The 21,505-nt window shown below is 35.0% G+C and overlaps 1 non-coding gene across 1 annotated transcript; it reads left to right on the top strand.

Moving 5' to 3' along the window:
• Nucleotides 1-20,418: 20,418 nt before the first annotated feature.
• Trnat-agu (transfer RNA threonine (anticodon AGU)) lies at nucleotides 20,419-20,492 on the top strand. Its single transcript has one exon. It is a non-coding gene; the product is annotated as a tRNA-Thr (tRNA).
• The last annotated feature ends 1,013 nt before the right edge of the window (nucleotides 20,493-21,505 follow it).

The following is a 21,505-nucleotide window of genomic DNA, read 5'->3' as shown; positions in this document are numbered from 1 at the left end:
GAAGAATATCAAGTCGCACATCCCAAATTGTAGAAGGAGCTCGGCCAAGCATCCTATAATGGGTGCATGCGCTCATATAAATATTATACGGATGAAATTTTACTCTTGTATTCAATATCTTTTTTAGCATGTTCAGAAAAAAAACGTATTACCCCTTGGCAACTTCCAGTAAACGTCTATTAGAATAAACTTCAGTTGGCAACTCCCAACAAGTGGTCATCCGGACAAATGCTTTTTATGTTTTAAGGAACGTCAGCGGTTCTCTTTCCTGCTTCAGTTTTTCTTAGCCAGCCACATTTTCGTAATCGAAGTTTATCTATTAAAAAAATTATATACATCACATAAAATACCGTTTCATCATTTGCGCACCAAACTTGTGGGGACTCCAATTAGAGCAAAATACGTTAGTTAGTTGTGAATGATAATAAAATACCCAACAATGAATAGCTCTCAAAAGAGATTGAGTCGCTTAAACAACAGTTAAACGAGGCATTGGCGAACGGTGCACAAAAATCGGCAGAATAGATCAACCCATCCACAGCAAGCCAAATCACATCGATCTCGGAAGTGAAATTCACACAGTTTTACGAAAACGAACCGGCTCTTTCTGTTGCCATCGTAGAGTAACAAGCCAAGGCAAGGCAATTGTATCGGAGAACTGAAATAGAAGCATTACATTCTTTAAAAAGGGTATAACTTCAGCCGGAAAATAGTACTAAAATCTCGAGCACCTTTTCAACACAAATTCGAAGGCGAAACGATATGTAAATGAAGAAAGTAAAAAAAAATATATCAGCAGCCGTTTTCAAAGTTGCACATTTGCCTCCTATAATAGAGTTTAATTAAAATTATGATATAAGATGTATTAGTATAATAAATATCGGCGGCTAACAACAAATCTGTTATAAATAAAAATATAAGAGTATAATTGCCCTCTTTCAATTACTTAGTTAATAAAGAATAAAGAAGCAATTTTCTGATTATTTCAATTTTAAATTACAAACTTAATGCTGGCGCTATTCCACTGGCATAGCTTTACTATTCATTTTTCTAAACTCAAGCTCTTATCTATAAATTGAAAATCTCCAAAATGAGACCACCAAATTACCACATGGAATTGATCAACCCAAAATAGTTCGTTACTACCAAAGGCGAGGAAGACAACCCAGATGAGCCACACAATACAGCCACTAGTAGGATGTAGTTAGTAGCAGGGATAGCAGCTATACGCTTACTAATGTGAAAATAATTGCGCACAATTTAAAGGCACATAAAAATAAATCCACAGTAATCGATGCGGTGCAATTTGGTGTTACCCAGTGCCGAAGCAGATAGCAATAAATGGCGATGGTAGTGAATGTGATGAGGTGTGGATGGCGATGGGATGAATTGAGTGAGAAAAGCAATTTTGTTATTGCAAGGGAGTGAAACCAAAGTTAGTCCTATAAAGCACACTAACTGAAAGCAGCAACTTAGCACATAGATTTATGCATACATTTGTGTATATGTGTGTGTGTGCTTGTGCATGTGCATGGATCCCTGCAGGAAATGCTCTAGTGCCGAAGTAGAAAGCTTCTGGCGAATTTAGATTAGAGTTAGCCACTTCATAGGTACACGTGACTGATTTTCCCTTCTGATTTCTTACTTACTTACTTAGGTGGCCATAACAACCCGTTACCGAGTTACGGCCGACCTCACTAGCTCTCTCCAGGCGCTTCTGCTCCGCGCGCGCCTTCTCCAATTCTGTACACCAAGCGAGCATAGGGTTTCCTCCACCTGGTCTTTCCACCGGAGAAATGGTCTTCTTCTGCGTCGGCTCCCTTGGACTTCGCCCTCGAACACCTTCTTTGCTGGAGCTTCTTCATCCATACGCACGACATGCCCTAGCCAACGCAGGCGTTGAATGGCGATGCGTTGAACTACGTCAATGTCGGCGTAGAGCTCATACAGCTCGTGGTTCATTCTTGAACGTTGAAGAGGTTGCATGACAGTGGATCGCCTTGTCTGAAACCTCGAACGGTACTGAATGGCTCGGAGAGGTTATTTCCTACCTTGACTGAGCTGGTTGTGTTGCTCAACGTCATTCTGCAAAGCTGTATGTGCTTCGCTGGTATACCGAACTCAGACATGGTGGCGTACAGGCAATCCCTTAGCGGGCTATCGAACGCAGCTTTATAGTCGACAAAAAGATGATGGGTGCCGACTTGCTTTTCATGGGTCTTTTCCAGGATTTGGCGTAATACGAAAATCTGGTCGATGGTGGACTTACCACTTCTGAAGCCGCACTGATAAGTCCCGATCAGTGTGTTGGCAAACGGCTTAAGTCTTCCACATAGGACGCTAGACAGGACCTTGTACGCGATGGTTAGAAGACTGATGCCCCGGTAGTTGGTGCAGATCGTCGGGTCACCCTTCTTCAGTACAGGACAAAGGACATTGAGATTCCAATCGTCGGGCATGCTTTCTGCTAGCCATATTTTGCAAATGAGCTGATGCATGCTCCCTATCAGCACATCGCCGCCAGTCTTGAACAATTCAGCGAGCAAGCCGTCAGCGTCAGCCGCTTTGTTATTCTTGAGCCGCTGAATGGCAACTCTGACTTCGGCATGACTAGGTGGTGGAACGTCCAAATTATGGTCGATTGGCGATATCGGGTCATCTTCTACTGGGTCGGAATTGTGTGCGTCATCGCCAGCAAGTAAATTGCAGAAATGTTCCCTCCATATGCCCAGTGTGGACTGTGTATCCATAACCAGATTTCCATTTTTATCTCTGCAGGCTGATGCTCCGGTCTTGAAACCTTGTGTCAGACGCTTGACTTGTCGATAGAATTTTCGAGCATCATTCCTGCCCCTGTACTCCTCTAGCAGCTCACGCTCACGCTTCTCCTGTTCTCGCTTCTTGCGTCTGAAGAGGCGCCTCTCTTCCGATCTCTTTCCTCTGTAGCTATCTCGCACGGCCAGCTGACTGCAGAGTTCTTTTGTAATCTGCGTTCTTCGCTGCAGTATTTTTCGGCGGCAGCTCACATAGAGCGGGATATATGTGCCCAAAGTCCGCCTGCGTCTGCAGGTAGAGAATCGTGGAGGAGCAACTCCGAGAGGTGAGCGGAGTAAGTTTCGGCAGTCCGTTGTGATAGCAGCTTAGCTACGTCCAGCTTTCGTTGCGTAGTGGGGCGCACGTTCTTCGCATTGCATAACCGCATGCGTATCTTGGATGCGACAAGATACTGGTCAGAGTCGATGTTCACTCCACGGAACGTTCGCACATCCTGCACACATGAAGCATGCCTTCCGTCGATCACAACATGATCAATTTGGTTGCACGTTCTTTGATCAGGGGACAGCCAGGTGGCCTTATGGATGTTGAGGTGTTGGAATCTGGTGCTACTAACTACCATGTTTCGCGCCGCAGCGAAGTCGATCAGCCTTAGACCTTTGTTCGATGAGGTCTCGTGCAGGCTGAACTGACCGACAGTGGGATCGAAGACAGATTCTCGCCCAACCTTTGCGTTAAAGTCCCCGAGTACGATCTTCACGTCGTGGGCTGGGCAGCGGTCATATACTTGCTCGAGTCTCGCATAGAAACTGTCTTTGACGGCATCGTCCTTTTCCTTCGTTGGGGCGTGCGCGCAAATCAGGCTTATGTTGAAGAACCGTGCCTTGATACTGATTGTAGCTTCCTTCTGATTTCACACATACATATACCTATATAAGACAGTACACATATGAAATGTGGGCAAAACTAGGATTATGCATGGATTTAAATGAGAGTGTTTATCTTAGAGACTTGAAGATGTTGTGTTGAAAAATTAATTTTTTTTTGTTCATAATTTCACTGTAAATGCAGGGTAAAGTTAATTTTTCTTTTTTGTTTATGTTTTTTGTTCTTATTCTTTTTTCTTTATATGAGCTCTAGCAAAGCTTGCATGTTTCGCCAGTTTGCCAAATCGATAGTAGAGTCGCTGCGTACATTAGTAGGCAGATACATGGTATTTTTCACTGATTCGCTGTTCGTCTTTGAATATAACTCGAAAAGTCATGGGAATTTCATTATCAGACTTAAAAGAGTTACTGAGTGTAGTTTACACTGGGTGTTTCTCAAAAATGACACGAAAAATTTATTTCAACTTCCAATAATTTCCCAAAAATTTTCAGCGAAAAAAATTCATACATATTTCGAAAAAAAATTCTTTTCAATAATTAAAAAAAAATATATTTTATCGTATAAAATTAAGTTTTTTTAATAAAAGAATTCACTATCAAAATTTTCAACATTGCATAAATCTCTTAATTATTAAATTTTTTTTTCTGAAGAGCTTACCCATGGCTATGCTCTGAATAAAATTTCTAGTATTAAATTTGTTACCTTTTGTGGCTTTCTGTTTATATGCAAATATAATATAATATATAATATTTTATAGGGACATTTTTAGTTAATTCTTTGTAGCTGATAAATTACCTTTACCAAAATACTAGACTCCTTCACATAGCGTACAACGAATTTTTCGATTTTGGTCAACTAAGGTGGCACTGTGCTGGGCTTGTAACTTGTATAAGTTAGCATACATTGAGAAGAACTGACAATAAGGACTTGCATATATATATATTTTTTTTTGCCAAATGTTTCCTACTATATTTACCTAAATAAAAACACAAAATCATGCATCATAGTCTTTCCGCTTCAACAAGCAGTGTGTTTTCACTGCCGTACGCTGTAGAGATGTAAGAAGTTTACTCTCTGCGATCTTTCCGCGTTTTGCAAAGCAAAAAAAGATTCTTGTGTAAGTTTTGGCTCAGAAATACGAATAATTCGCATTCGTTCTAACGTGTCGATATACAACTCCTTAATTGTAGACGACGATGTCCTCGGAAGTACAAAGCTTTTTAAATCCTAATTCTTTTAATTCAAGTTAAACACACGCTTTGAATTGGGATTTATTACATCGTTTAGAGTGAAACGTTTCTAAGATCAGTTTTTCAAATTTTACAGGAAAAAATAAAAATATTTTAAGTAATTTTTTTTAAATACTTTGTTTTTTGCTCATATCTACTACAAAATTTTGCATTTGCAATCTAAATTCACTACAAGCGAATCGATTTCCACAACGTTGGTAAAAAGTTCTTGTAGTCTGTGAGACATATCACATTTTCGGTGAGTATTTTGGACTTATCAAAGTTGCTTACCTCTGAATAGAAAAGCTAAGAAATAAAACAGATGGTTTGACATTTTAGGAACCGTTGCATTTTTTAATTTTTTATTTTTTTATTTTTAGAACTTTTCATTCTAAGCTACAAATATTTTTATGGGCTTACGTAGTATAGAGCTGACAATTTATGAGTGAAAAATAATAAATATTTTCAACTTTTTCAATAAAACTGTCCGGCATTTCTGTAATAAAATTATTGAATTGCCAACTTTGCCGCTAAACAATGACCTTTAATTCTTATCCCAATTGAACTTTTTCACACTTAGGGCGATATGGTGGTTGCAAATACGTCCAGCAGCTGAGACCGCCTTTCAGTTAACAAATTTTGACCTTCTTCAATGTTTTCCCAAACAACAGCGATATTTAAAATTGAATAAATCCGGGGGCGGTTAGAGAATCCCCTCATGTTTCTGTGTCTTTTATCGAGCCAGTCGACTCAAAAATTTTCAAATAAGTTTTCTTATTCCGGGCTCTTGTGGACGATTATAACGACCGAAAATATCACCCATTTTGTGAAGTTTAAGTTACATAGATATCCAATTTCCGTGGTGAATTTTGAATATTTTTATTTTGCATACGCGCTTGCCAAATTGAGCATCTGTAAAAAATTTAACATTCAAACAATAAATCGACCTTGAAAATCCGTTGGAAGCTGAAAGTTTGTTAGTAGTTTGGAACTAAAATCGATAGATGAGATATAAATATATAAGGCATGCCTGTTCTTTTTTCCAACAGTTCCAAACCAATTTTGAAAAAACAAATTAAATCTATGGGGGGGAAAAAAGTTATGCCAAAGTCAATGTATGCATCTTTTTCCGGAAAATACAAAAACTGTTTTCGCTTGTGAATTCAAGGGATGGGCATACCTGCTAAAGACCGATGCAATAATCGATAAGGTAGAGCGTTCGATTGTGCGAGCAATTAAAAGAGGACAAAGGAGGTAGGTATTGCGAGGAGAGTTTGCTCCCGTGAGGATGGGGTTTAGTTTACTTAGAATTGGTGTTATTTTTTTAATTCTTAAAATTATGAAATTAAGTATTATAAAATGTCTTCTCTTAAATATTTAGCATTGACCGTCGAGAACTAATTTTTGAAAAACCGAAAAGAAGAACATATCTTTTGAATGACTTGATGGACTTGGCTGAAATTTGCTTTAGTAAAGGGCAATCGACAATAGCTTACCAACTTGAAAAACATCATTTTTGATCGAATCACCAAATTTTTTGAATATATCTATTATTCTATTTTAATAACTAAAATATAAATAATTAGGAGGAAAAATTTTGTATTTAAAGAAAAAAAAAGTGTAAAGGTTTAAAAAAAAAATTGTATAGCTCAGATTTTTTTATATTATATTTTCATTTATAGTAGTTTTAAGTTTTCTATCTATATATTGTAATATTTAACACTAACGAGCAATTTGAAGTGAGTTTGTATAAAACAAGTTATTATTGGGATACTAAACTTAAATATTATGGAAGTAAATAAACAAGGTTAATTTTTTTTAATTGACCAAGTCTTGTGCCGTTTTGCGCTTAAGTCTTCTTCTCCATTTATTTGTGTCAGCAAGGATGTAAACCTCTGTGTTTATGAGTCTATTCAGTCTCTCTTTGGTTATCTTCTTTATTGTATCTGGAACTGAATCAAGAACGAAGTCACGTTCGAGATCAGAGTTACGGACATACCAAAGGGCACCAATTGCACATTTTAGCTCTTAAGTTTAACATCTTGGAATTAGTTGAATATTGCAATAGCCGGAACAACCCCATATCTGAGCTCCGTAAGGCCACACAGGTTTTAGTATTTGCTTATACAAACGTATCTTATTTCGAGCAAATAGCGGAGAATGCTTACGCATAAGCCAGTACATATTTCTATATTTAAACTCAAGCTCCTCGTTTTTGTTTCTTTACGCGTTCCCTGCATCTGAACTTACCATCCAATGTCATGCGTAAGTACTTTGCTGTATTTGACTACAGAATTTGAGCCCCATTTATGTATATAGGAGAACATAGAATTTTGTTTTCTGTAATGTACATATGACTTTGTTTCATTAAGTCGAATATGCCGTTTCTTTGTCCAACCGTAAGTGTTGTTAAAGAAAGATGTAAACAGTAAATACAGGAGTGAGCCAAGCACACTTCCTCGACTTCCTTGAGGAGCTCCAGCCTTTATTTTTTGAGGCCTGAATACGTATCTTCTTGTTTGACACAGAAGTAACGATCGGATAAATAAGAACGTAAAATATGATAGTACTGACTTGGTAATAGTGATTTTATTTTGTTTAGGACCCCAGAGTGGCATACTTCATGAAACGCATTTGACACGTCGAGGAATCCAACAAGCTGTAATTTTCTCTGGAATGGTTTCCAAATTTCATCAAATTTATACAAAATACCGTCAATTGTGGAAATGTTTTTTTTTTCACTGAGGCCTCATTCCTTTTCTTCTAAACAAGGCACACTTGCTCGAAGGTTTTGTATATGGAAGAAAAAGCTTTGCCCGTCAACTAAATTCAGCTTCAATCAGTAATGAGCCAGTAGCAAACTGCAAAGTCAGTTCATATTCGTACTGAATACGAAGAACCTCCCCCTTCCTTACATAGGCTTACTTTCTACTTTTCGACTTTGATAATGTTACACTTTGCAACAAGACGTTTCTAAAAAAGAAATGATTTGGAGCACTATTATAATACTAACACTAAAGCAGATTTTTTTCACTACTGTAAAACTTTTCCGGCAGGGCGTGCTCGTATAGTTAGTAAATGGAACGAACCAAAAGCCCACCAACTGACAATACCCGAATGAATCTTTCAGGCTTTAAACACTACAAATGATGGTATTCAAGCCCGTTTCACTAACTTCAGACGCACAGATAAATAGCTTTGCTAAGATTTTTATCATTGGTTAGAGGTCGTTTTGTGGTATGGAAATATTTGCTTTGTTTGTAAGTGTGTTGAAAGGTGTTGCAAGGCGCTGTCAAACCGCAAACTAAAACTGAAATTGAAATGGAAATGCGTACATAGAATTACCACAAACATTCATTCATGCTAATACTCATACATAGAGAAGTTATTTGCTTATTGCGGCGCCGTATTGGAATTTTCAGAAAACTAAAACCGCTTAGGCAGGGCTTAAATGAGAGATTTGTGGCACATTGAGAGGAAGTGAAAGGTATTTATCTGACTAAACAAAGACCTACATACCCTTATCTAAATATAAATATTTATGTGTATGTGTGTACGTGTATCTTTAATGCAGGTGTATACACTTTGCCGCCGCCATCAGTGTAGACTTTTGTAAACCTTCTGAGAATTTCGCAATGTGTGGCCTCAGAGGTTATCGGTATACATGGAATTGGATTTGAGTTAGTGAAAGTTTTTATTGTAGAAAAAAATTTTTCGATTTATTTTTTTCTGCAGAAAATTTTAGTGTCAAACTTTTCACCTTTATCCACTTGCTCTGTTTCGTTTATTTTATTTCTTATTTCAACGTTTTTCCAAGTCAACAACTTTCAATGCTGAGCTTAACTAAAAGCTAAAAACACAAATGGCGATATTCCCACCAGGATAAGCTGCGAGTAGGCGGAAATTCATACTCGTAGGCAGTTGAACGATGCTTGCGCACATTTACCATACAAGATTGCACTTATGTACGTTATATTTGTAAAATTCTATGTATCGAATAATCAAACATGAAATATTTTATACATATTTTTCGATGCACTCGATTATTAAAACAAATTCTTAAGGCCTATCTTCGGTCAGTTTTAGTCATTTTCGCTTCGCAAGCCTATTTAAACTGAGTTCGTTTGTCACATTAATGGAAGCCAAGCTCAGCTGCGCTAATCGGGCAACGAAATATTTTTTATATATTAACTGGATCAAAATTTCAACACAGACGATCCTCAGCATTCATCTTTTTTCCTTTGACCCTGCAGCTGCTTACTACTCGTTCGCAGAGAAGCCCAGTCGCTGATTATGTTTCACGATTAGTTGGGGCTTCGTTATAACACAGACAATTCTACTCTATAGAAAATCATTACAGTTAGATGAGTTCCTCAGATACAGTTTTGTCACCATCTGAATTCTGACTGATCAGGAAAATGTAAAAAGAATCTAACTTGAAAAAAAAAAAACGATAAAACATTGTTACATATAATAGGAAATATTTTGGAAAACAAAATTTAAGCCGAAAGGCTCGTTAACAAGACAATGTTCCCTTAGCGGCTCCTCTCCAAACATCACGATTTTGACTGGCCTCCTCGCTGGCCCGTTTTTACAACACCGGACCTTTTCCTGTGAGGCTACTTAAAGAGGAAGAGTACATTAATACATCTGAAACATTCGACTTTTTGAAGGCCAATATTCGCGACAAAATCGAAAATGCTTCGAAATGATAGGAAAAATTCAGAAAAAACAACTGAAATATACTGGGAATGGTGACCATCCTCTCGATATTGTTTACGGTCAACGACTCACATTGCCCGAAGTTAGAAGAGGAACAGCCCTTTTGTATCGTTACAACTTATCACTTAATCGTAATCTTACGAAACAGTTTAGTGTTTTTTTATTTTTATTAATCCCGAAATGTACCAATTTCTTTCGAGTGTATTCTCTGCATAGCAGCCCGTGTCAACTGTTATGCCTCAAAAGTGTGTTTAGCGAAACGCAAAAGCATATCTTCAATTACGCACAGACCAAAGGAAATCTGATAAAAAGAAAAACAACAAAGGCGCAATAACACTTGCTGAGCAAAAAAATCGCACAAAATAACAATAAATAAGACAACATAACCAAAGGTTACCAACAACAAGAATCTTCATAGCTGCACAGATAAAGACGTAGTAATATTGGCAGCATGTCAGCAAGAAAATACCAGCAACAACAATGTGCGAAATCGCATCACATTGCCGCGCTTAGCAGTGACAACAAACGAACGATTTGCCATTTTGTTCGAACCAATCGTTGCAGTGACACGCTGACGGCGAAGGCTAAGTGGAGAGATTCAAACGGCAGTTGGGAGCAGCATTAAGTAGAGGCTAAAAGTAGCAAACGACAGTGGAGAATTTATTGGTTGTTGCTGATAAGCAGTCAACAGGGCCAAATGTTTAAGTACATGCCTATAAACTGGCAGACACACGTACATGTGTACATATGCATGTGTATGTGTAAATTTACATATAATTCATACACCTGTGCTCACAATAATAGCAGCAAGGCATATGCAAAATTTTGACTATTTATTTTTTTTTATTTAATTTTTTTACACTCTTTTTTAGAAAAATGTAGTTAATTCTACAACAAAAGCCATGTAACTCAACGTTTCAAACTTTGTGCAGAATTCAAAAAAATTTAACAAATGTTTATTAAACATTTTCAAACTTTTAGATAGGATTTTAGAAAAAGTCTGGGTCCACATTTTTATAGTCCAATAATTTGGGTATAATAAAGTGTAAAATTCAAATGGCTCGCATTAATTTTTTAATTTTTTTGGCGGTATTGTGCATTTTATCACATATACGGAGTGCGGGAAACTTTTTATATAGACAAAATTAACGAGACTGCCAGTAAAATAAAATTTTCTAAAATCATAGTGATTATTTGCCCTTAACCAAAATTCAATGGGCTATAGAACTGCATACTCGAATTCTTTCTAAAAACTGTTATTAAAAAGTTTGAAATTTTGAGGGAAATTTGTTGGATTTTATTCAATATAAAATTTTTCATTTTTCTATTTAACAGAAGAAAATTTTTTAATTAAAAAAAAAAGTCAAATCTTTGTAAAATTTCAGATATATAGAGGAATTCGCAAAATCTGGAAGTTCTAATAACAAATTTTATATGAAAAATGCTAATTATTTATTTTGATTTTTTTGTTTTATATAAAAAGCCCTTATGGGTATTGAAATATTATTAATTTCTATCAAATTTGTATATCTCTCCCTAATAAATAATAATCGACTGGAAATACACTTAAAAACTGTAAAAAAAATTTCACGCTGCTTTTATTGTGAACACAGCTGTATGTGTGTGCATTTGTGTGAATAATTTTGATTGTATATGTATTCATGTACATATACATGTATCTACCCAAGTCCTTAGCATTACAAACAGGCGAACATGTGAAGATAAACATAAAAACGTATACAACAAAGTCAATCGTCCAAAAAACAAACAACAACAAATACAAAAGCCGAACAAGCATGAAAAAGTTGACTTAAAAAGAAATCACAAAGAGGAATGCGTACGCAGGAAACGCATGGCTACCAAGTCATTAAGATAAAGATGGGACGTGTATGAAGGCCACAACAGCAGCAGGCGCAGCAGCAGCAGAAAATGAAGAAACAACAAGAAAAACATCTGTACAAATAAATACGCACACAATGAATTGGCAAATTGTCGCACAAAACGTCGCAGATGTGTGTTGGCAATTAGATCGACAAACGCCGATAGGCGAACAAATGTACGCACACACATACACCCCGCGACAAAACGATGGTATATCAACATTTTAACCACTTTTATTATTCTGTTGGAATGTTCATTAGTTGTGTATAAAAGTATATCTCATTGATTAACAAAATCCATATAAATCCAAGTTTCAAACTTTATACAAAAATTAGAAAAATTCACAAACTTTCCAAACAAATTTCATCGTTTTTAGTTAGAGTTTCTTGAAAAATTTTTGGCACGCAGGTTTGTAGTTAATTTAAGTTTGGCTTAATTAAGCGGAAGTTTGAAGTTACTAGAAAATTTTTGTTTTAGAGTTTTTTCCTCTATATAACAAATGCACGATATTTTTTTGTTTTATGCAGAAAATGTGACATGAGATTCTGAGAGAAATGAGAGAATGAGAATTTTGAGGCGCTTCAGACTTGCACTTAATTATATTAAAATTCAATGGGCTATAAGATTGCATATTCGAAATTTTTTTAGCAATTTTAATTAAAAAGTTAGAAATTTTGTTGAAAATTTTTGGAGTATTTTTTTTATTTGGAAAAAATTAAAATTTTTAATTACACGTTATTTGTTAAAGAACGAGCTATATTTGTACTTCTTATTTATATATTTTTATATTTTAGCCAAAACTGGTCCAAACGTTCATGCCATCATATGTCGCGTGCTGTATAATTGCTTACGCGTGTGTGTATTTATATCTGCAAATGTACAAATTATTTGAATGTATTTCATTTGGATGATTATCTACAAGTATTTGCATCCTTTGGGCATTTTCTGCTTCTGACATAATGTTATTTCATGCTTCATCGACTAATCGAACAATACGAGGTAATTTTTATATTGTTGTTGTAGTGAACTACTTGATACAAATTGTATTTGCTTTGCCATCAAATAATGGCCAACTAGTTATTTTCCAGGTCAGGAAAGCTTTAATAAATCTTGTAGATTAATTCAAAGTGATAAAAAGAACGAATGAAAATTCATTAATTTCACTTTTTAAATTAGAAAATTTGTTCCTGTGCAGAGTATGAACGGTTTGATAAGCAAAGATTTGCAAAACTGATACATTTTTCGCAGACGTAGTGATTTCTTAGCATTTTATTTTTTATATAAAATGTCAAGCATTTGAGATATCTTCTAAATTGCCCTTAAATTTCATCTCATACCAAAATAAATGGAACTGCTTATACTCACATTCCAACCAACCCAGCCAAACCAACTCATAATACCATAATAAATAACTCTTTAGATTCCCATGGATGTATTTGCGGCATTGATTTTTGAAGCGCAATTAAAAAAAAATGTCTCAGACACCTCCTTAATGATTTCGCTCTTTTATAAGGAAGGATCAAACTTAATTAAAATATTGTTTTTTGTATTTTTTTTTTGCAAGAAAATCTATGTACAACCTTTAAAAAATATCGGGAATTTATTTAAAAAGCGCGCGTTGCACATATGTCTAGTTTTTTGAACGTTAAGTTTTGAACGGAATTTCATGTGCCGAATCGTCGAAAATGTTCCAGAAAGCCTATGGCGAGTGTGCTTTATCAAAAACACAGGTCTACTAGTGGTATACGACTTTTGCGGAAGGCTGAGAAGACGTGGAAGATTATCCCGATCTGGTCGCCCATCAACGTCTTCAACGGATGAAAACGTCGACAAAGTCAAGGAAATGGTGCTGGAAAACTGGTGTCTCACGAATCAATTCACAACATTTTACTCAATCAATTGGGCATGAGACGAATGGTTGCTCGACTCGTTCCAAGAGAGTTGAATTTCTTTCAAAAAATTCATCGGTAGAAGGTGGCTGAAGGCATGCTTGAGCAAGTGAATTCGAATCCAACGTTTATCCAGCGCATCATAACAGGTGATGCGTTTGACGGTATATGAGTTTGACATGCAAACCAGTCAACAGGGGGCTGAATGGGGCTATCCTCATGAAACGAAACCCAAAAACCCACGTCAAAGTCGGTCAAAAGTGAAAGTCATGCTACTCGTTTATTTGATTATTATAGCGTTGTGCACTCGAAATTCATTTCAAATGGTTCTACGGTAAATAAGGAATTTGATTGGAAGTCTCACCGTCTCACTAGGCTCATATTGATCAAAAACTCGACAAATATCATCGAACAACCACCCTATTCACCGGATTTAGCCCCCTATGACTTTTTCCTTTTCCCAAAACTTAAATTGTCACCGCGCGGACGCCGCTTTGAGTCGATGGAGGCCATTAAGTAGAATTCGCTGAAGACGCTGAAGAAGATCTCTTCAAACGCGTTTAGAAGGAGCTTTGATGACTCGACTAATCAGTGGCATATGTGTATTGCTTCGAATGGAGCCTATTTTGAAGGCGACAAGATAAATTTTGATGATTAAAAAATTATTTTGCGTTTTATTGAACAATTCCCGGCACTTTTTTAACAGAATGTATGTTGCCCGTAACATGATTATTGAACAATAAGAAAATAATTTGTTTACGCATACAACAAAAGATTAAAAAATAACTTTTTTTTTAATAATAATTTTATTCATATTTAATTTATTTTTAATATAATAAAAAAAAATTTTATTCATAATTTATTTTTTCTAATATAATAAAAATTTTTTTTTATTTATATATTATTTAATTTTCTTTTTTAACAATTATAAATTTGATATTATTTCTGAAAGCTTTTATAAATTGCTTTCTTTTCTTGGCCTAATATTTTTCGATTCAAAAAATTTTCAAGAAGGCATTTCTTTGAATTTTAACATTTTCAATTGTGAATACTTAACAAAAGGTACACAAATTTGCACCGCAAGTACTCCAAAACTACGAATTCTTAGAAAAATCTGTGATCTAATGTTTCTCTTTTCTATGAAATTGCCACGAAGTTTACTCAATATGATCCGGGCACAAGCCGGCTGGTGTTTGGATATGAGATTTCACAAAATGAAATTACACATTTCATTAAAACAAAGGCGATAATTCTAAATCGGCAATCGGCGCACTTTCACTTCCACTGCCACTTTCAACAAGGAATGTAGCTGTTGCAAGAAACAAGATAGGTACATACATTACTCTAGACTAGATTTCTCAGCGTATTTTACATTTTTCTATTAGTTTCCATTTTTTCCTTTTGATGATACTAAAAAGTTGGATCACATCAGTTTCGTTTGGGAATTTCTTAATTTTCTTCGAGTAAGCCCACTTGAAATGCATTTACCTTATCAGAAAATCCATTGTAAAAATCTGCCATTGGCATTTGTCGTTTTGCCAAAATGTTACAATTTACATTTGCATATGGTAAAGAACAATAGTAAAAGCAGTAAGCGGATTTCGCTATATTCGCGTATCTGATGGCACTTACGGGTAGCTGTAAAGATCTGAGTATATTATACACAGCAATGGAAATATAATGATAGAACGAACTTTAAGCCAGCTACCAACTTAGCAGTGCGGCTCAAAATAACAAGAAGAAAGCGATAGCTGCTGCTCCTACAACTGTGTCACAGATACCCGCACTGAGTATTTGCACAGAGATATTCATTCTTACTCCCCAAGTATACACACACAACTCGTTTATTGGTGCAACATACGACATTGCATTGTTGCTGTTGATATAACAACATAAATATTTTAAATGGCTTCTTATTACAATTTTTCATTATCACGCCAAATCTGACAACTAGCGAGGCAAAGTCAGCCAACAACAGCCAACCAACAAGTCAACAAGCTTTGCCAGTTACGCTCGATTCTCTTATTTTGATTCCGCTTGCCGCTTACCATAGCATTTTATAGCAATTTTCATAAAGCGAGAATCATTTCTTTATAACAACGAATGTTATCAATGAAATTTGCATTTTCATATTACCAAGCGCACAGCCAAGCGGCTACTGTTTGAGCCAGGAATACGAACTGACTAGAAAGAAAGCAACAGCAAAAAAGGTAGCAGTAGAAAACTAAAAGAAATAAATTACAGAAAGAGCCTGTGGCAAGAATGGGATAACAGTGTTCGTCGGTGATGGGAGCCAAGGCACGGAAACGACATTTCACGTTGCATAACTTTAAGCGAAATAATAAAATAAAATTGGAAAAAAATTCTCAAATGAGGCTAAAAACATGAATGCACACACACACATACACACGAGTATGCAGATACTGTAGTGCCAATAACAACAACTAAGCATATGCGCTTGTACAACACAGAATAAGTAGGTACGCTTACATATACCCGATACAGAGATACATTTGCTCTGATAAATGTGGCAAGTAGAAATTTTCTCGACTTGTGGGCTAAATAAAACAAAAGCAAGGAATTGTGAAGTCTTGAAAAATAAGAAATATCCAAAGCACCAACAATGGCACAACAAAGCTGGAGGCACACCAGCTACTGCTGCAGCCTCTGTAGAATTGTGGGACGTTGTTGTTGTGGCTTATAAATGCAAATGAACTGGCGAACATGGCAGGAAGACAGTGAATGTTGGCAAAGAAATGCAAAAATAAAAGAAAGTAGAAATAAAGTAAAAAGTTTGCCAAACGTAAGATATAAAAAACTTTTCGCAAAATTTGTTGCTCCAATTCTTTACTGTCGAAATGGTTTTTGCTGAGAACTGAGAAGATATTTCGTACATCGAACGGGAGTTTTTTGTTAGCTAAAATAAATTGCTTGGGGCTAATTGCATATCTGAGACCTAAGATGATGTACAAATTAAAAAAATATAATTAAAATTTAAGTAAACATAATGCAATTAAAATAAAGAGATTAAAATATATTAAAACAATTAAAAAAAACCATAAAGAAATTAAAATAAAGAGATTAAAATATATTAAAACAATTAAAAAAAACCATAAAGAAATTAAAATAAAGAGATTAAAATATATTAAAACAATTAAAAAAAAACCATAAAGAAATTAAAATAAAGAGATTAAAATATATTAAAACAATTAAAAAAAAAACCATTAAGAAATTTAAATAAAGAGATTAAAATATATTAAAGCAATTAAAAAAAAAAAGAATTAAGAAATTAAAAAAAGAAAATAAAATAAAATAAAATTAAATTAAATTAAATTAAATTAAATTAAATTAAATTAAATTAAATTAAATTAAATTAAATTAAATTAAATTAAATTAAATTAAATTAAATTAAATTAAATTAAATTAAATTAAATTAAATTAAATAGAATAAAATAAAATAAAGTAAAATAAAATAAAATAAAGTAAAATAAAATAAAATAAAATAAAATAAAATAAAATAAAATAAAATAAAATAAAATAAAATAAAATAAAATAAAATAAAATAAAATAAAATAAAGTAAAATATATTAAAATAAGCTCTTTATACTTGTAAGAAAGCTATAGGCAAAACCTGGGGTTTTTCACCTCGCATCATTTATTGGATATATACCTCGATCATCAAACCGATACTCTTCTACGGTGTGGTTGTATGATAGACAGCACTCGAAAAACGGTGTCGAGTAGCCACAATTGATCGAGTCCAAAGAACAGCCTGCCTCCTGATAACAGGATGCTTAAGTACAACATCTACTAAGGCTCTAAATACGTTGCTTCACTTGTTCCCTATCGATCTGGCTGGCAAAGCGATTGCAGCGAAAGCAACGACACGCATGAATGCTATATCGAAATGGAATAAGTATCATGGCCATTCGGCCATACTGAACAGGAACACTGTTATCTCTTCCGACATAGACTATCATGTAAGTCTTCCATCACCACCCCTGCTATTCTCCTGTTCACTCGCAACTAGGGAAGAATGGAAGACAAATCTTACCGAAATCGATGGCCCTCTTATTATATATACAGATGGTTCAAAACAAGACGGTAAAGTGGAATCTTTTCAAATTCCCCTCACATCAATCTATCATTTAGATTACCCGACTACTGTAGCGTATTCCAAGCGGAAGTATGCGCTATCTGGTATGCTGCGAAAACTCTCTTAGAAAATAGAATATCACTAGAGGATATCCGCTTTTTCACCGACAGTCAAGCGGCCGTTCGAGCACTCAGCTCCTCTTATACCCACTCAGATGTGGTTCGATCCTGTCTCTTATCTCTTAACGAGATGAGTGTTCAGAATTCTGTCCAAGTTATCTGGATACCGGGTCACAGTGGATTCGAAGGTAACTGCAAAGCTGATGAGCTCGCAAGAGCTGGAGCTGCGCAATCAAATGTTAGTAACTTACCCACAATCCACATTCCGCTCTCAACATGTAAAATGATCATTGATCGAGAATTTCACAGCATTGCTGATCGGAGGTGGCGAGTGGAAACTACTTGCATTACGACCAGACAAATCTGGCCATCCTACAATCTGAAACAGACAAAAACCCTTATAAGTCTTTCGAAACACGAACTAAGGCATATAACATCTCTTATCACCGGCCACTGCCTCTTGGGCACTCACGCACGTCGGCTCGGGGTTCCTCAAAACGACCTGTGCAGATACTGCGAGGACGAAGATGAGGAAGTATCGAGCAGACATTTGCTGTGCAGTTGTCCGGGTCTAGCCAGAAGTCGACTCGCTCTTCTAGGCTCTCAAACAATTGACAATCTTTCAGTACTCTTGAACCTGAAAATCGAATCTCTCATCAAATTCTCGAAACGAATTAATATCTTTGACCAAAATCTACAATAAAAATCTCGGTTAGGTGGGGAAATCATTTAAAATAATGAGCTCTAGGGCAACACAACGGACCCAACTTGCGGTCTATGTGGCACTCCGATGCGGGGTCACCCTTAAACCAACCAACCAACCAAGTTAAAACAATTTAAAATGAAACAAAAATAATAAAATTACGAAATATAAAATCGACTAAAATAAAATAAATTAAAACAATCTAAAATAAAAAAATTAAATAGTAAAGTAAAAATAATAAAATAACACAGTGCTACAAAAAAAAATCGAAAGAACTCTTCAAGTGATAATTCAAAACATCCTCAATTTTTTTATTTATTGTTAAAACCCGATTTATGGTGTTTCGGATGCAGTAAAAATACATAACTAACCCATTTTTCAACCGATTTTTTATTTCAATATGGGCTTGGGAAGGGGAGTGTATGTGCGTTATGAATGTATATAATTCTAAGATTGAACGATTGGAATTTTTTGGCCACTATTTCCCAACGGGCACCACAAACATATACATATGTAGTTTTAAACTCCAATAAAATATGCTCAAAACAAGCTATTTTTCATCTTTTTTCTTGTAACTGTAAAAGTTACGATTTTGTTTTTTAAGTTTTTTTCCACATTTTTAAAAATCCAGCTGAACCGAGACTGCGAGAAAATACCGCATCACCGATAGTGCTTTACTGCTCATTGTGGTTAATTTTAAAATACAGCAATAAGTTTACATAACTATGAATACATCTAACAAATCAAAACTCATTATAACCCAAGCTTACCTAATCCAAACTGACCAACCGAAGCTTACATGACACAGCAGAACCGTTTGCAATTTGCTGGTAAGCATGCACAATTTAATGAGTGTGAAAAATCATCACTCTTGAATGATCAAGAGATTGTCATTTTAATTTTTGAATTAAAAAAGTAACTTTTAATAAAAATTCAAAAATGTTTAATTTTTTAACAGTATATTGTGTTCAAATTTTAATTTTAGAATTAAGAAAGTAACTTTTAATAAAAATTCAAAAATGTTTAATTTTTTAACAGTATATTATGTTCAAATTAGCCACTCTTGTATTGCATGGAAAAAACTCAGCTCAGGTTGCGTTAGATTCGTTCAGATTAATGAAGTTTAGTTAGGATGATTTTAGTTACGAATTTCCTGTAAGGTTATGTTATTTTGTGTTATGCTAGGTAAAGTTACGTTTATTTATAGATGTTTTGAATCGAGTACACATAGAAGTACAATGCAGGTTGAATTGTGTTACGTAGGGTTCTATTTAGTGAAGTTTGGATAGGTTGGCATTGTAAAATAATCAAAATGACTTCCTTTTGCAATGCAGAAAAGCAGCACAATGGGTTCGATTGTCTCACATTGTGTACGGTTGGATTGATTTCGATAACGTTAGGTTAGGTGAGGTTTAGTTAGGTAATACTACATCCGGGTAAGTCAGAAAATTGCAAAAGTAAGTCAGCAAATTGCGTTATTTTTTGCATTATTATTATTTTTTATTTTTTTTTGACGTTGTAATACTCTTCTACGGTCTCTGTTCAACTCGAGAATCTTCTGTTTTTACTTTATTTCTACAAAAACGTTCTTCAGTTGGAAAATTTCTTATCAATTTTGATGAAATAATGCTTGCTAGATTCGGAATGGTCAATATACTTAATTATACATACATATTTCGCGAATAATAACGGAGAACCGCATTAAATTTGCAAATATGAAAGTAGTGAACAAAACTTTCAGTTTACTGATTTTTTTGTTTTATAAAAAAATCCGTTACTTCGACACATTTTGATCGATTTTTGAAATTAAATGTTTTTTACATACGGATTAAACACAGCTATAAGACTACTACCTACTAATAAATAAACCTTTCATTTCAATATTATCGACAACATCTCGTTAAACTCGCAAAAATTGGAAAAATTTACTACAGTTTAACAAAATATTTGCTTTATTTCATGTTGTTGTAGCATGCTATTACTTCATTAATTTGCTCAGTTGTTATTACTCACAAATCTATTCCTCTGACTGCTAGCAGAGAAATAAAAACAAATAATCACTTAAAGACAACAGCAAAAAACCATCGAACGCGAAATAAAAACGTTCAAAAGTAGTGGCGCCGTGGCTTAGTTGGTTAAAGCGCCTGTCTAGTAAACAGGAGATCGTGAGTTCGAATCTCGCCGGGGCCTTGAGTGCAGAGGTAGTTGCAGTGCACTACATTTCAGAACTTGTAAATATTTTTAAAATATTGTGACGAATTATTAGCATAAGTAAATTAAGAGCGTGAAGTGATTGATTGCGGAATAGAATAAGAGTGATGACTCGCAAGAGTAGATAGATATAGATAGATACACGCATATAAGTATACGAACATGTAAGGGGGGTGGCAGGTATATCTTATGGGTCCGAACTATTGCCTACCATTCAATCACATTTTCTTAAGTGTTTAAAAGATTTATAAGATTGTTATATTTAGATATATTTGGAGATTTATATCGTCATTCAAGGAATTCTTACGTAGAACAATGGATTTTCAAAGAAATATCACAAGAAAAATTACTTACCGGAAAATAACAGATAAAATTAAAAAGAAAAAATAAAATTGCTCTCAGCAAAATGTCGGTACTTGGAGCATGGCACATGGAGCAAGTATAGGGTTATTCAATAGGTGTGCTTCAACTTTTTTCCGATAGGGAGGGCGAACGACGCAATATTTTTTATTTTTCGCTTGTCATTTGTAAACTTCATTAGTATACATTTCATCATGGAACGCTACACACTTGAGCAACGATGGCAAATCCTGCAAATTTTTTATGAAAATAATCGTTCTATTGCTGCTACTTTAAGAGCATTACGGCCATTTTACGGTCGATTTAACTAGCCGTCCCGTTTTGGGGTTATGTGAAGTCATTGGCCTACAGTAACAAGCCGGCGACGATTTGTGAGCTCAGAGCCAATATTGAACGCGAAATTGCTGGAATTTCGACCGATTTATGCAAAAGAGTGGTCGAAAATTGGGTTCAACCATTGGACTTCGTAAAACGTGCACGCTGTGGTCATGCAAAAGAAATCGAATTTCATACTTAAATGTATATGTTCAAACTCGATAATAAAAAAAAAATTAGTTAAAAATGTCAAACCGTTTGTGTTTTATTCAAAAAAGTTCAAAAGTTGAAGCGCTCTTACTGAAAAACCCTATAGT

Source organism: Anastrepha ludens, chromosome 6 (assembly GCF_028408465.1).
Source record: "Anastrepha ludens isolate Willacy chromosome 6, idAnaLude1.1, whole genome shotgun sequence".
Taxonomy (NCBI): Eukaryota; Metazoa; Arthropoda; class Insecta; order Diptera; family Tephritidae; genus Anastrepha; species Anastrepha ludens.
This window is presented reverse-complemented; position numbering and strand designations above follow the sequence as displayed.